This window comes from Curcuma longa, chromosome 12 (assembly GCF_044706935.1).
Source record: "Curcuma longa cultivar G26 ecotype Majalengka, Jawa Barat chromosome 12, ITB_CL_G26_1.1, whole genome shotgun sequence".
NCBI lineage: Eukaryota > Viridiplantae > Streptophyta > Magnoliopsida > Zingiberales > Zingiberaceae > Curcuma > Curcuma longa.
In genome coordinates, this window is record NC_133872.1 from 9,400,955 (window position 1) to 9,415,858 (window position 14,904).

Sequence of the window (14,904 nt, forward strand, 5' to 3'; positions counted from 1 at the left end):
TCGTGCCATTTTCAACCACTGTTCGTGCCAATCTGAGCTCCATGTATTAGAGTTGTTGTTGGTTAGTTTAAGCATTTGATTGTGTTAGTCAATTGTAGCTGATAGGTCAATTCGCATCATTGTTTAGCAAGCTAGAATTGTTTCCTCTTTAGTTTAGTCTAGTTTCGTTTCAAGTTTAGTTGTTTACTTAATTACCTTGATGATGTTTAGAGCTTGCAGTAGGGTATAACTTGTTTTAGAGTTTTATTTGTAGATCAGTGACTTGCAATTTTCATCCACTTCCCATTTCAATTTGCATTTCATTTCAAAACACCAACTCCCAACTCATCGGGCCTCTTGATTTAACAAAATAAATCTCACCCTTTGATAAGTTAAAAAAATAAATACTAAGTATATATGCTTATTATTATATTGGGATTAAGAGGAGACACATCTATAATAACAGAGGTTTAGTTCGATTATATAGTCAGTATAAATCGAACAACCTCAAATGGTCCTGCTCAATACGCACAAAGTGTACTAGTGTAATTTTATAGTCAAGATAAACTAATACCAATTACATTACAACCATTCCAATGGTTTGCCTCAATCCTTCTTAGTTGTGAGCTATTATTTATAATTTATAAGTAACTGATAACATGATCTTCTGTGTGACACCACACACCATGTTATCTACAATATAAATTAATTGGACAATTGCATTAATATATAAAAAATATAAAATACAAACATTTGACCAAAGTGATTTTCATTTAAAAATTATTTTAAAATAGATGTTCATACAAAAGCTAGACTTATAGTATACATCCCAACAATGCTCAACTATAAAATAACATTTTTTAAAATTTAATACAAGGTCAGTTTCCACACATCTTTGCAAAACACGAGAAAGACTATCTAAACATGTATTAAATGATGAACCATACACAGTGAAATCATCCATAAATACTTCCATGCAATGCTATAAAAAATTACAAAAATGCTTATCATGCATCGTTGAAATGTACCTGGAGCGTTGCAAAGTTCAAATGGCATACGTTTGAATGCAAACGTCCTGAAGGGGCATGTGAAGGTAGTCTTTGTTAGGTCTAAAGAATGTCCACATCTCCACAATGACATGATATTGTCCACTTTGGGCCTAAGCCCTCATGGTTTTGTTCTTGGGCTCTCCCCAAAAGGCCTCATGCCAATGGAGATACTTTCCATCCTTTAAACCCATGATCTTTCCCATGTGTTTTAGATGTGGGACTATGTTTGCACCCTTACAACCTAACAATCCCCCCCTCAAACAAAGGACCACTGGAAGCTCCCCTACCATTTCTCATGGTTCGGCTGTCATTTCTCATGGTCCGGCTGCCATGTCCTCATGGTCCGGCTGCCATGTCCTCATGGTCCGGCTGCCATGTCCCTCATGGTCCGAGCCTCCACTACTTCCTTTATTTTTCCAGAGGGTCCCCACATGGTTAGATCTGGATCATGGCTCATCCGGCGGTTAGTCCGGTGAAGAGCGGCCTCGCTCTGATACCAATTGTTGGGTCCAAAAGGATGTTCGTATCTCCACAATGGCATGATATTGTCCACTTTGGGCCTAAGCCCTCATGGCTTTGTTCTTAGGCTCTCCCCAAAAGGCCTCATTTGCTCCCGGACTTTCTGCTGGACTTCCGCTTCCCGGCTGGTCCAGTCCTCCACTTGGTTCGCGATACCAGGACTTTCCACCTAGGGTTACCACCCCCTATGACTTTTGCCTGAAGCACTCGATCCACCAAGACTTTCCGCATAGGGTTACCAACCCCTATGATCTAGGGTTACCACCCCCTAGGGTTTTCCACTTGCCTAACCGCAGATAGGACTTTTGCTAAGTACACTTAGGACTTTCCTACAAACTTATTCAAACCGTTAGATCACAAATGGACTTAACTTTAAATCCCTTTGCCATAATCAAAACTTAGGTTCGATCGTCGGATGCTTCCCGCACCAACAGTCTTCTCTTGCTCCTTGGGTGCTATACAAATCTGATAATATCCAGAATAACCATCCAGGAAGCAATAATGAGTCTTTCCCGCTAGTCTCTCCAACATCTGATCAATAAAAGGTAGCGAGAAATGATCCTTCCATGTAGCCTGAATAAGCTTCCTGTAATCTATGCACACCCTCCAACTATTTGGAACTCGAGTGGAAATCATCTCATTGTCCTTGCTAGAAATCACTATCATCCCAGATTTCTTTGGCACAACTTGCACTGGGATTATCCACTGACTATCTGAAATGGGATAAATAATACCGGCTTGCAACAACTTTTGAATTTCTTTCTTCACCACTTCAGAAAGAAATGGATTCAGTCTTCTCTGTGGTTGCCTTACTGGGTTCTTGTCCTCCTCCAAGAAAATTTTATGCATATAGAAGGAGGGGATGAGGCAAGGAATATCTGCAATAGTCCATCCTATGGCTTTCTGATACTGCCTCAGAAGATTCAACAGTCTTTTCTCTTGATCTGCCTCTAAGTTCTTGGCAATAATGATTGGTAACTCTTCTTTCCTCAAGTAGACATACTTTAAGTGATCTGGTAGGGGCTTTAATTCCAACTTTGGAGGTTGAACAAAGGATGGAAGTAATTTTTCAGGACCTACTTCCAATACAGAAATCCCTACACAAGTATCAAAAATATCATCAGTGATACAATAGAACTCATCATCTGTTACCTCAAAGTCGATATCCATCTCAATCAAGGAGATATCTGCATCACATTCTAACTCATCAAAAATATCAATGTTAAGAAGTGAGTGATCTTCTTCAGGGTACCTCATTGCTTCAAGTATGCTATACTATACCACTGTGTCCCCAAACTCCATAGTCAGTGTTCCTGTATGCACATCAATCTTTGTCCTTGCAGTCTTAAAGAACGGTCTTCCTAATATCAGTGGAGTCTAGCTTGAAGATGTATCTCCCTCCATATCAAGAATGTAGAAATCATCTGGGAAAATTAAATCCTTCACCTTAACTAAGACGTCTTCAATTACACCAGCTGGATGAGCTAAACTGCGGTTGGCTAATTGAATAATTATCCTAGTAGGTTGCAGTGGTCTAATAACAAGTGTTAAGAACACAGACTTTGGCATGACATTGATGGATGCACCAAGATCTAACATAGCATTTGAAAAACTGCACTCTCCAATCACACATGGTATAATGAACACTCCTAGATCTTTACACTTCGGGGGCATTGGTTGAATCAGAGCTGACACATTCTTTCTCATATTCACTAGTTTATTACCCTTGAGTTTCCTTTTGTGAACACAAAGATCCTTCAAAAACTTAGCATATTTTGGAATGTGTTTGATAACTTTCAACAAAGGGATATTAACTTCCACCTTACTAGAGATATCCACTAACTCTTGAAAATCTTGTGCCTTTTCTACATTAACATTTTTCTTAGGAAATCCTGCTCTTTGGGGAAATGGCACTGGTACTGATGGATTTGATTCTATTTATGGTTCATGCTTCATATCTTGATCAAAAACTGAGATAGGTGTCTAAAGTATGGGAGATGTCTGAAGTATGGGGTCTGAAATAGTTTTACCACTTCGGAGTGAAATAGCGCTCACATTCCCCCTAGGATTCAGAATTGACTGAGATGATAATTCACTGGACCCCTGAGACTAAAGTTGACTGAGAGTAGTAGCCATCTGACTCATCTGTCTTTTCAAGTTTTGAATAGCAGTGTCATTCCTCTGTTGATGTTGCTGATATTGCTAATTAGTTGCTTATTGTTGTAAGAGAAGTTGTTGCATCATGTCCTTCAGCTCTTATGTGGAAGAGTCTGAGTGACTTGGTCCAAGAATAGGATTGGAATGTTGGACCTGTAGAGGCTTATACTGAATTGGATTATTCTGAAATCCTGACAACCTCTAAATGTTTGTTGAAAACTGGAATGGTTGTTGTTGTATAAAGTTGGGTTGCTACTGTGCCAAGTTATTTTCATATCTCATATTTGGGTGATCTCTTCATCCAGGATTATAGGTAGAGGACATAGGGTTATTCTGTGGTCTTTGTAGCTGTTGATATTGAGGTCTGTTCTGGTACATGTTTGCTGCTACCACCTGATCTGGGAAAGGAAATCCTTCATTTGGATGTAATGAGGGGCAGATGTCGGTCAGATATGATGCACTAGCACATATTCCACAAACTCGCATCGGTTGAACTGCATGTGAAGTTGATTGTTGAGTCTGATTAATAGCCATATGTCTTAAAAGTGTTTCAATCCCATCCAAGCGACTCTCTATCTGGGGCTGCTCAACAACAGAGGCTTGGATCTCGTGCACACCCTTGGTTGCCATAGGTCGACTCCCAAACTGCTGATGATTAGCTGCCATAATTTCAATGAGTTGTCTGGCTTGAGAAGGTGTCTTATTGACAAGTGCTCCTCCACTAGCAGCATCTATCATACTCCTGTCCATGGAAGCAATCCCTCATAGAAATACTGGATCAATAGTTGCTCACCAATCTAGTGCTAGGGGCAACTTGCACAGAGTCTCTTAAAACACTCCCAATACTCATACAATGTTTCCCAGTCATTTATTGAACTTCACATATACTTTTTCTAATTGCTGTAGTCCTTAATGCAGGAAAAAATTTATCCAAGAATATTCTCCTCATGTCATTCCAACTAGTAAAGATCCTGGCGAAAGGTAGTAATACCAATCCTTAGCCATGTCTGTCAATGAAAATGGAAATGCCCTGAGTTTGATGTCCTCCTCTGATATGGTTTGAGGCTTCATTATTGAGCATACCACATAGAATTCCTGTAAATGTCTGTTTGGATCCTCACAAGCTAAGCCATAAAACTTTGGTAATAGATGAATTATCCCTAATCTAAGCTCAAAATCCACTTCAAGTTCAGGATATTGGATGCAAGAAGGTTGATAAGTAACATCTGGTACTGCCAATTCTTTGAGAGTTCAGTTGTTATTATTGTTGAGTGTTATGTTGCTGATCACTGAATTCCTTTGGGCTCTTTGTAAGGTATGGAATGTTCTGTCAATCTCTGGATCGTATTCAAGTAATTGCTCCTCAGATGTTCTTGTCATGCACTCTAGTCTCACTTGAAATCAAGCAACCAAGCCAAATAGGTATAGAAACAGTGCCGGACAAACTCAAGTATAATAAGGAATTAAAGTACCAAATAATTTTTTTAATTTTTGTGACCACCACAGCAATAAAAGTAATTGAAAATAAAATTGAAAAATGAAAAAAAAAATTAAAAAAGTGGTCTAATTGAAGGAATTTGGCCAAAGGCCGTGAGTATTTGTTTCCTAGGCCATTTTCTATCAACCTACCAAGTTTGGGGTCAATCGGAGTCAAAATGAGTCTTACTGATTGGATAGTTTTACCCCTGGCAAGTAAAATTCAAAGCAAAGAACAAGAATAATCTAGAACTACCTAACACCTCTATCAATCCTCAGCAACAACGCCAAAAATTGATTTGACTCAGATTTGTCATCTAAAATGAACACTTCAACTTAGTTTAATACCGAATCCTCTCAACTAAAATAGTATAGGGCACTCGAGTCGTCTCCCAACGATTGTAGTCAGTGTACGGTAATCCTAAGGGTTATTAGGCAATTGGAGATTAAGATTTTTGATTGGACAAAGGGGGTACTAAATTCTGAATCTAAATAATGAAAAGAGCACAAGCATTGTAAACGGAATTGTTAATACAAAAGTATTAAGAACGAATTACATCAACAAAATAACCAAATGCATCAATAACCAATCAAGTAAAAACTAATGACAATCAACATCCAAAATACTGTAAGAGGGAATTAAACAAACAGTTAATATGCAAAATCGAATCTATGCTCAGAAATTGAAATAGAGTGAATCTCTCTCCGTCTCTAGCCGGAGGTGGATGTGAAGGAAGCGAAGTGAAACGAAGGATGCAGCGAAGGAAGGAATCCCCAGCTTTGATGTAATCCCCCGTAGATGATACGGGTGAAGAAGGGAATCCCTCTTCTCCTCCAAGTGAAGCTCCAATCGTCGAAGGTAGAATCCCACTCCGACGGCTCGAAGATGGTGACGAAAATGGAGGTGGATGAAGGTCGGTGAGGGTAGCGGCTCCTAGCTCAGATCCGAGAGAGAATACTCTAGCCCTTCTTTACGTTGAACCCCTTTGAAACCCTAAACCGGCTGGAGTAGTAAGACTTAAACCAGACTCAAGTTGAATGAATCAATCTCCACTGAACCGGACTCGAGTTGAATGATCCAACTTTATGGCTCTTTAAGTATCCTACAAAAACACATTAGAAACATTAGACCCTTAAATATGTAAGAATAAACAATATAGTCCAAAATAAGTTCCTACTCATAAAATGTGTTAATACTCAATAGTTAAACAATGAGAGGATAAAAATATTAAGTATTTGAGCCAAAATAAATTATAAAAATGACTGTAATCATTGCCCAGTTTCACTCACCAGGACTTCTTGCCCAACTTCATTCATTAGGACTTCTATTGCCTAGCCTTCGAATAGGACTTTTTCTGCCTAGCCTCTAACTAAGACTTCTCTTGCCTAGCCTCTCTAGGACTTCTTCTTATCTGATCCAACTGATTAAGACTTCTTGCTAGTCATCTGGTCAACTACGACCTGATTAAACTTCACTCACATCTAAATTTAGGTCCTGTTTGGATTAACCCTTGGTCAAACTGATTATACCTAGGTATATTGTGAAACATCAAAATTTTGGAGGCAGATTGATGCTCCCTACACCAACAATCTCTCCCTTTTTGATATTTGAAAATTTTTTAAATTAAATATAAGTCAATATTTTAATAATCTGGAAGAATTCTAGATTATTTAACTTATGTTCCATTTTTTCCCTTTTCATACATCAAAAAGTATTGCACCAACAATGTAAGTATTTCCTACGATCAAAACCTAATTTAGTCATTTCTTGGAAGACCATAGTAGATTTAAAAATAATTTTTTCAAAGGTTTTCAAAGGTTTTTAAAATAAATTTTGAAATATGTTTTTCAAATATTTTAAAGTAGATGATTTTTGAAAAATTATTTATTATCCATTTAATCAAAATATTCCCCTTAACTTGATACGTCCTTAAGACTATTTATTAACCATAAAGTAACCTCCTTGTGTGTCTTAGGGGTTGATCCAAATCAAAAAATAATTCTAAAATTATTTTGAACATCATTTTGAAATGTATTTTTCAAATATTTTTTTAAATATTTATAAAAATTAATTTTTAAAATTAGTTTATATTTTAATTTGGATTTCTCTCTTAATCTGACACTTCCTTAGGACTCCTTGTTAACTATAAAGTAAACTCCCTATGTGTCTTAGAAGTTACTTCAACTTAAGAGAATAAATAACTTATAATTTTTAAAATATTTTTTGAAACATGAATATTTAATTAATCTTTCAATTTGGACCTCCCTCTTGATCTGACACTTCCGTAGGGCTCCTTGTTGACCATAAGGTATGCTCTCTATATGTTTTAGAGGTTGTTTTAAGTCAGAAGAAAAATTTATAAAGTATTTTTTAAAGCATTGAGTTTTCAAAAAATATTTTCAAAAAGGTTTTTCAAGTAATTTTTTCAATAGTCTTTTGAAAATAGGATCTTTCAAGAATGACATCCCCTTAACTAGACACTCCCTTAGGACATCCTTGTTGACCACAAGGAATTTCTGTCTATGTGTCTTAGGGTTCTAGACATAGTATTGACCTAGGAGTTCTGTGTCTAAGTATTGGTCAACCAATTTTCAAATATAAAAGTTTTTAAAAACTTTATAGTATTAGTACACTCAGCAAGCATGAATTTTAAATAAATATCAAGTTTTTAAAAATAATTTTAGAAAAATAATTTTAATAGTTTTTAAAAATATTTTCAAAACTTTGTAATTTAATGATCCTTATCAACTCACCTATTCTAAGTGTGTCATTACATGACATATAGGGGTTGTCTTATGAGTTTTGTAAGATAATTTATCAATTTTATCTTTATTGATTTAAATTAAGTTTTAATGTATGTTTGACCTTGTGTTAGATTCAAAAATCAACTTCTAGGTCGTGAAGAGGCAGAGGCCTTCTTGGTTATCGAAACAATAACCACTTCCTTAGACAAAGCATTTTTAAGAAATTATGTCCTTAACTTACTTCTTGAGAAACCCTAATCTAACTAGTCTAGGATGTGGCGAGGTAGCTTCAATTAGTTTCACTTAGCTAAGCAGACCAAGTAAGATACTTTTATCCTACTTGACTACTTAGACGAAGCTTCCCTAATGTACTATTTGTAGGATCGTTAGGACGTGCTAGAGGGGGGTTGAATAACGCGTTCGTAGTTTTCGTTCGTTCGTTCTATTATAGAGACTAGCAGCGGAATCAAAAAACAATGCAATGGGACTTGCAGATTTACTTGGTTCCTAACCCCCTAGGGTTAGTATGTCCAAGACCTATGTACGGGAGGTGTCCGTCCACTAATGGTCTCCTTTTCAGACATTTATTCGGAGGCAGAGAAACCCGTCTTATAGTCCAAATAATAATATAGATAAATGCAAACAAGTAAGATGTAAAAAGAATAAACCAAACACGTGTAGTCTGACCCGGAAGTCTTGAGCGCGCGCACTCCTTCTGGAACTTTCCCAGTTGCACAAGCCTAGCTCCATTTGCATTCAACAGCACTGCAGGATGATGAGTATGACGTAGAGAAGTTCTCTTCTTGTGGTGTGCGTTTAGCCTCCTTATATAGAGTCTTCCAAGCGTCTGAATTCTTATCCGGGTGCTTGTATCCGATCCAATCTGATCTCTTCTAACTCTATCCGGGTTGATTCTTCTTGATCTAAGTGCCTGGAACCTTCCATGGGTGTCTGGACTGTCCATGCGCTTGGAATAAAATCTAAGCGCCCAGATCCAGTCAACTCGGGTTTGATCTAAATTGACCCAGGGCTTGGTTCGGCTGCTTCTATTTGCGCCTCTTATGCTTCTTCCATCTTGCTTCCAGCTCCTAGTCCCTACAAGATCAGCATACAAACAAGCAACCTAAGCTTACTTGTAGTCCGTCTAACCTATTAGACTTACCTATGTCTTACATTATAGATCTAACATACTAGCTTACCCGTGCCTAACTCCCTATTAGGACTAGTCACTTTCATAGGTAAACTTCCCACCTGCCAAACATCCAGTTTGGACTTTCCCTTGCCTAACCTCAAGTTAGAACTAGTCACTTCCATAGGTAGACTTCTCACCTGCCAAACATCTAATTTGGACTTTCCCTTGCTTAACCTCGAATCAGGACTTACCCTGCCTAATCCTCAAGATCAGGACTTCTCCTAGCCTCCAACAAGGACTGCCTAGTGATAAGTAGCATTTTGATAGGATTAATTAGGGTTATTTTGGATGGTTTTGATCATATTTCATGTCAATAAATTGGATTTTGAGCTTAATCTATATGTTGAATGAATTTTTTTTATTTTTCATTAATTTATGGATATTAATTTGTTGTATTTTATTTTGTAAAAAATTAGGATGAAGACAATAATATTTGGAGGCTCAATTTGGAGAAAAATCAATCCTGATTCGAGTCGGGTTCAAATTGAAATTCAATTTGACTCAATCAGGTTAAAAATCAGGTTAAATGGGTCTAGTTTCAACCCAATTAAACTGGCCCATTTCAATTTCATCCGGCCCATTTCATTCGGTCAAAATTAGAATTAAGCCGACGAACCAGTTTAATTCGCGTTTAAAGACTCGCCGATTCAACAAAGGAAAGGGGGGCTTGGCACTGTTGTTTCTCAAAAAATCACGACTACTGTTTCTCCTTCTCCTTCCTCGATCGCGATCCGAGCTCCCGTCGCCTTCATCCATCACCTCCAATTGTCGTCTTCTTTCCGATCAACACAGCGCAGCGGCGGCAGCAGCTGCGGTCGACTAGTGCCGACCATCTACCTTCCCTTCCCTATCTGTCGGCTCTACTGCTGTGATCGATTACCATGAGCGGTGGCCGACGATAGCCTCTCCTCCGCGCCCACAGAAGTTTCGATTGATAGCTGGGCCTTGTTTGTGGAGTGCAGCAGGGAATCCCTCAATCCTTGTCTGTGGAGTGCAGTAGGGGATCATCGGCCAGCTTCGACCTCCGTCGTCACTAGAATAAGGCAAGGTAAGGATTTTAATCCGATGTTTACTGATGGTCTTCTCTGTCGTTTGTAGCAGGAGATAAGGGCAGACGATTGCAGCAGGAGATAAGGGTAGAGGATGGATCTGAACCTTCGTCTTCTCCGATTGAATCTCGCCGTGACCGGTTTGCCCGACGAAATCCACTGTCCTATTGGCATGACTCCACCGACATGCTTGTTGCCCCTGTTCTGAGTTGGTCTGGGAACACCACCCTTCCACCATCCGGATCTCTTTTCTTCTCCTCAGTTTGGTGTCGATTGAGGGAAGAAACTAATCTCTAATCTCTAACCCTAGTTAATTAGTTCTGTTAGCAAATTCAATTCATCAAAAAAACCCCATTATTCTTGTTCTTACTATTTGCTTCGATTTGAATTGCATGAGATGTTGTATCACATGTTTGATTTTGTGCTGTACATATGTGTATCACATGAATGTTTTGGTTGTGTGCTATAGCATGTTCATTTGTGTGGTTTGAATTATAACTTGTTCTTGTTCTAATTCCATGTGCTTTAAATGTCGTGTTTTGTTGTTGGATCTTGAGTATGAATGGAATCATAGTTTATCATAGAATAATTGGATAGTATGCAGTGGTTGAAACCGATTATATGATGGTTTGGTTGTTTGATCCATGTGCACATCAATTGAGTTGTTGTTGTTATGGTGAATTTGTGTGGAGAATGTTTCGGTTGTTGTTGTAGTATAACTTTTAATATGAAAATGTTTTGCTGTGTGTTATGATGTTTGGATAAGATGGAGTTAATTATGTTGGTCAATTGTAAGATTTGTATAATTCATGTTGAATGATATGATATTGGTGTTTGTTTAAGATTGAGTATCAATTTGTAACTCGTGTTGTATGTTGAACCATGAATGCAATGAATTGAATTTATATCATGAATTGAACCATGGAAAATTTAGTTGCAAATGATGTAAAGAAAGATAGTTGATGTTGAACGTGTAGAGTTGTTTGGAAATGATGTTAGCTGGTTATATGATGTGTAGTGTTTGTGATCACATGTAAATGAAATTTTGTAAAGTTGATTCATGTTTATAAATAAATTGGTGTGAACATATTTTGTATTGTATGTGCATGAGTAGAATTTATATTGTATGTTGTACATGTTGTATGAATGACATTTGTATATTGTATGTTGAATTTGGTTAATGAAATTCATGTAATAGGTTATTATTATGATATGTAGATTAAGTTGTTGTATGAATGATTTGTAATTATGATACATGAGGGATCCCAAAATTGCTATTTTGTATATTTAGGATTCTTTTGTTAATTGTAGAGTTAAATTGTGAATAAGTGTATTATGTAGATAGTTAGAAATAAATAAGGATGATTAACAAATAAAATCCCACACCATATGTCTATGACAACTTTCACCATTGAGTCCATGAAAGACGATCCGGACCTCTACTATATTACTTGAGCGATAATTAGGAGTTTGATTAATTATAAATTTTAATTTTGAAAGGTGTGAGTGACAATATAAATAAAACAAATAAATAAAATAAAAATAAAAATAATTAACAACCCAAAAACACCCCATCACCTATCCTCCAACTAGGACTCCCTTACCCAATCTTCTAAATCAGGACTTCCTCTACCTAGCCTCTCCCTAGGACTTTCCCTACGTAGCCTGCAACTAGGATTTCTTGCCTAGTCTCCAATAGGACTTTCTCTTACCCGGTCTAACCAATTAGGACTTCTCGCTAGACTTCTAGTCAACCTTGACCTGACTAGACTTCATTCAGATCCAAACATTAAGTCCTGTTTGGATCAACCCTTGGTCAAACAGATCAGACCTAGGTGTATTGTCAAACATCGAAACTCTGGGACAGACTAGTGTTCCTTACACCAACACTATCATCTCGCTCCACCTTAATACTATATTGGGCAAGTGTCAAACAATCATATATCCTTAACTAACTATTATAGTTAATCAACAATTCAACATGAATGACATGACATTTAATGTGCATAAATAATAAAGTATTTGTATGTACATGACAAGTATGTATGAGTCAATCAAGTCAAATAATTTTTTTATTTATAATAATGTATCAAATTCTCGATTTAATATATTTCTTATAGATCCGTGAATATGTCAATCCATTTTGATCCATTTTGAATTTTATTAAAATTTTATTTTCAAGAGTAATATTATATTAATTTATTTCATAATTATAAGTATTTTGTTATAATTAGGTTTGTGGATTTTAATTTCCTTACTTGTGTTTGAGTTATGCTTATTTGAATTATTAATTTATTTTTATTGAAAATTTTTCAAGTTGTGGATTTAATTTTTAGATTTGAATTAAGTTATATTTCATAATTAAATAATTAAATGAAATTTAATGATAATTAATTTTATTATTTAAATATAAATTTTTAAAATTTAATTTTGATCCGTTAAAATTGATAGTTTTATTATTTTTTTAAATTTTGGTATTTAATTTCAAAATTTTTATATTTAATTTTAAATTTTTATAATTATTCATTATTTCATAATTAAAAAGTATACGATGGTAATTAAATTTATTATTTAAATTTAAATTTTGTATTTAATTTTGAATTAGTATTTTTAAAATTTAAAAATTTATTATAAGAATTTTTAAATTTTAATTTTAAATTTTTAGAAGTTAAATTATTAATTTTAAAATTTATCTTATTATTAAGATTATCTTGATTATTTAATTCTAAATTATTAATTAAATTTAAATTATTAGACTTATTTAGATAATTATTAATTTTATTTTTATTGACTAAATTATTAATAATTTTTGGATAAATAAAATTAATTAAATTTAAAATTTTTAATTTATCATTATCTTAGTTGAATGGGTTAAAGATTTGATTTAATTTTTTATTTATTTAAATTATATCTAGATTAATTTGATTATCAAAATTAATTAAATTTTAATTATTAATTGTTAAATTTTTAAATTTTAAATTAGTTAAATTATTATTTAATATAGATTTATTGATTGAATTATTTAAGTTAGTTGAATTTTCATCATTCATACCATCTAAGTTTGAATTTTTTATATTTATATTTATATTTTTATTAATTAAAATTTTAAAATTAATTAATTTTTTCTTCTAATTTATTTGAGTTTGGATTGATTAAATTAATATATTCAGAATTATCTATGTTTAATTTTATTAAATTAATTAATTTTAAAATTTTAAAATTATTTAGATTTATCAAATTAGTTAATTTTAAAATTTTAAAATTTAAATTTAAATTTTTTAAATTAATTTTTTCATTAATTAAATTAAATTTTAATTTTTAAAATTATCTACGTTTGAAATAGAAATAGATCTATCATGCAAAACCCTAAGACATTTTCGTAAATTAACAAATTTATCGAAATCGCAACCCTTAATTTTAAATTTGACTCTTCTTCATCTTCTTCTCTAGATATCGATTCTCGTAGTGTCCATGCTTTTAGAACTTGAAGCACGTAATATTCTCTTTGTTTCTCTGAGCTCTTAGCATTGGTTGCTACTTTGCCACTGTTAGTGTTGTCCGAGTCTTACGAGTAGGACACTGATTTTTATAGTATCTTCTCTCCCTGCACTTAAAATAAATAATATGATATTTAAAATGAACTTTTAAAATATGATCTTTTTTTCCCTTCCATCTATGCCTTCTTACTCCCGTGGCGATTAGTGCTATCGAGAACTGTCTGGCTCTAATACCAATTGTAAGACCGATACTTGTGCAAGAGAGGGGGATAAATCTAGCTCATTCATTCGTTAATTCTATCAAAGAAGCTAGCAACAGAATTAGACAAACCAAACAAGACCCACGGATTTGATCGGTTCCTAACCCCCCAAGGTTAGTATATCCAAGGCCTAACAAGACCCACAGATTTAATCGGTTCCTAATCCCACAGGGTTAGTATATCCAAGACCTATGTACAGGAAGTGTCTGTCCACTAGCGGTCTCTTTTTCGAAACTCTTTCTGGAGCCCGAGAAATACATCTTACAGCCAAATATATAATGAAAATAGTAAGTAAAATAGTAAGATAATAATAAGCAAACTCTCGAATCAGTCAATTTAGAAGTCCTGAGCGCAGCGCACCATTCCTAAAGCTTCCCCGATCACACGAGAAGGGTTTCATTCAAGTTCAGCAGCACTGTAGGATGAGAGATTAGTAGAATATTGGTCCTACTTGAATTTGCACATTGGGGCCTTATAAAGACTCTTTCGGGCGCTCGGATCCCTTTTCGGGTGCCCCAGACCGATTCAATCTGATCCAGTTCTATCAGTCTTTATCGAGGTCGATTCTTTTTGGTCTGGACGCCTGGACTGTCCGAGCACTCGAAGTATGATCCGGGCACCCGAAATGAGTTCAACCAAGTTTGACCTGAGTTAACTTCGAATTCAATTCGACTGCTTATATTTGCTTCTCTTATGCTTCCTCAGTCTTGCTTCCAGCTCTTGGTTCCTACAAGCTTAGCATATAACAAATAAGCAACCTAAGCCTAACTGTAGTCTATTTTGTTGGTGCAGGGAGCACTAGATAATCGAACTAATATTTTGATCATGGCATAGGGTTCAAGTTAAGGTTGTGGTGTGATTAATGAGTTGAAATGAATGTGCAAGTAGAACAGGAAAAGTCTTAATTAAGGCTAGGCAAGAAAGTCCTAATCTGGAGGATTAGGCAAGGAAGTCCTAATCAGGTGGACTTGGTAGAAAGAC

At 35.3% G+C, this 14,904-nt stretch overlaps 1 pseudogene; it reads right to left on the reverse strand.

Annotated features, from left to right (window-relative positions):
• Positions 1-986: 986 nt before the first annotated feature.
• LOC141842863 (uncharacterized) lies at positions 987-4,454 on the reverse strand (annotated as a pseudogene).
• Between the last annotated feature and the right edge of the window lie 10,450 nt (positions 4,455-14,904).